Source organism: Osmerus mordax, chromosome 25 (genome assembly GCF_038355195.1).
Source record: "Osmerus mordax isolate fOsmMor3 chromosome 25, fOsmMor3.pri, whole genome shotgun sequence".
In the NCBI taxonomy this organism is placed as follows: domain Eukaryota; kingdom Metazoa; phylum Chordata; class Actinopteri; order Osmeriformes; family Osmeridae; genus Osmerus; species Osmerus mordax.
Window position 1 is genome coordinate 10,488,244 of NC_090074.1, and position 2,500 is coordinate 10,490,743.

The following is a 2,500-nucleotide window of genomic DNA, read 5'->3' on the forward strand; positions in this document are numbered from 1 at the left end:
GCTGGAGAAACCTCCGCAGCAAATCACGCCGATCTACGTTGGGTAAAGGACTGATTTGGGGATAGAACAGGAGCCCTCTTTGCCAGGTTACCTCTTTCAACAGCATACTGTAAGGGGCTAGTCCAGGATTTGAACCCGGGACCTCTCGCACCCTAAGCGAGAATCATACCCCTAGACCAACGAGCCACTTTCTAGTTGTTTCTTCGATTGATCGATTTGTTGTCACAAAACATGCAACAAAGGCTCCCTGCACCCTAAGCGAGATTCATACCACGAGACCAACGAGCCATGCTCTGGTTGCTGCTTTGATCGATTTGTTGTCACAAAACATGCTTAGACAAAAAGAAATACTTCTGCAGCAAATCGCCCCGATCTACGATGGGTAAAGGACTGATTTGGGAATAGAACAGGAGCCCTCTTTGCCAGGTTACCTCCTTCTACAGCATACTGTAAAAGGCTCGTCACGGATTTGAACCTTGGACCTCTCCCACCCAAACCGAGAACCATACCCCTAGACCAACGAGCCATGTTCTAGTTCCTGCTTCGATTGATCGATTTGTTGCCACAAAACATGCTTAGACAAATAGAGAAACTTCCGCAGCAAATCACCCCGATCTTCGTTGGGTAAAGGACTGATTTGTGAATAGAACAGGAGACCTCTTTGCCATGTTACCTCCTTCACCAGCATACTGTAATGGGCTCGTCCGGGATTTGAACCCCTGACCTCTCGCACCCTAAGCGAGAATCATACCCCTAGACCAACAAGCCATGTTCTGGTTGCTGCTTTGATCAATTTGTTGTCACAAAACATGCTTACACAAAGGCTCCATGCACCCTAAGCGAGAATCATACCCCTAGACCAACGAGCCATGTTGTAGTTGCTGCTTCGATTGATCGCCTTGTTGTCACAAAACATGCTTAGACAAAGGTTCCCTGCACCCTAAGCGAGATTCATACCACGAGACCAACGAGCCATGCTCTGGTTGCTGCTTTGATCGATTTGTTGTCACAAAACATGCTTAGACAAAAAGAAAAACTTCTGCAGCAAATCGCCCCGATCTACAATGGGTAAAGGACTGATTTGGGAATCATACCCCTAGACCAACGAGCCACTTTCTAGTTGTTTCTTCGATTGATCGATTTGTTGTCACAAAACATGCTTACTCAAAGGCTCCCTGCACCCTAAGCGAGATTCATACCACGAGACCAACGAGCCATGCTCTGGTTGCTGCTTTGATCGATTTGTCGTCACAAAACATGCTTAGACAAAAAGAAAAACTTCTGCAGCAAATCGCCCCGATCTACGATGGGTAAAGGACTGATTTGGGAATAGAACAGGAGCCCTCTTTGCAAGGTTACCTCCTTCTACAGCATACTGTAATGGGCTCGTCCGGGATTTGAACCCGGGACCTCTCGCACCCTAAGCGAGAATCATACCCCTAGACCAACGAGCCATGTTGTAGTTGCTGCTTCGATTGATCGCCTTGTTGTCACAAAACATGCTTAGACAAAGGCTCCCTGCACCCTAAGCGAGAATCATACCCCTAGACCAACGAGCCATGTTCTGGTTGCTGCTTTGATCGATTTTTTGTCACAAAACATGCTTAGACAAAGGCTCCCTGCACCCTAAGCGAGAATCATACCCCTAGACCAACGAGCCACGTTCTGGTTGCTGCTTTGATCGATTTGTTGTCACAAAACATGCTTGGACAAAAAGAGCTGGAGAAACTTCCGCAGCAAATCACGCCGATCTACGTTGGGTAAAGGACTGATTTGGGGATAGAACAGGAGCCCTCTTTGCCAGGTTACCTCCTTCTACAGCATACTGTAATGGGCTCGTCCGGGATTTGAACCCGGGACCTCTTGCACCCTAAGCGAGAATCATACCCCTAGACCAACGAGCCATGTTCTAGTTGCTGCTTCGATTGATCGATTTGTTGTCACAAAACATGCTTAGACAAAGGCTCCCTGCACCCTAAGCGAGAATCATACCCCTAGACCAACAAGCCATGTTCTGGTTGCTGCTTTGATCGATTTGTTTTCACAAAACATGCTTAGACAAAAAGAAAAACTTCTGCAGCAAATCGCCCCGATCTACGATGGGTAAAGGACTGATTTGGGAATAGAACAGGAGCCCTCTTTGCCAGGTTACCTCCTTCTACAGCATACTGTAAAAGGCTCGTCACGGATTTGAACCTTGGACCTCTCCCACCCAAACCGAGAACCATACCCCTAGACCAACGAGCCATGTTCTAGTTCCTGCTTCGATTGATCGATTTGTTGCCACAAAACATGCTTAGACAAATAGAGAAACTTCCGCAGCAAATCACCCCAATCTTCGTTGGGTAAAGGACTGATTTGTGAATAGAACAGGAGACCTCTTTGCCATGTTACCTCCTTCACCAGCATACTGTAATGGGCTCGTCCGGGATTTGAACCCCGGACCTCTCGCACCCTAAGCGAGAATCATACCCCTAGACCAACGAGCCACTTTCTAGTT

The 2,500-nt window shown here is 47.5% G+C and overlaps 3 non-coding genes across 3 annotated transcripts; all 3 read right to left on the bottom strand.

The window, feature by feature from the left end:
- Positions 1-1,382: 1,382 nt before the first annotated feature.
- Positions 1,383-1,454, bottom strand: trnap-agg (transfer RNA proline (anticodon AGG)). Its single transcript has one exon. It is a non-coding gene; the product is annotated as a tRNA-Pro (tRNA).
- Positions 1,455-1,832: 378 nt separating this feature from the next.
- On the bottom strand, positions 1,833-1,904 carry trnap-agg (transfer RNA proline (anticodon AGG)). The gene has a single exon. It is a non-coding gene; the product is annotated as a tRNA-Pro (tRNA).
- A 513-nt stretch (positions 1,905-2,417) lies between these two features.
- Positions 2,418-2,489, bottom strand: trnap-agg (transfer RNA proline (anticodon AGG)). Its single transcript has one exon. It is a non-coding gene; the product is annotated as a tRNA-Pro (tRNA).
- Positions 2,490-2,500: the final 11 nt, after the last annotated feature.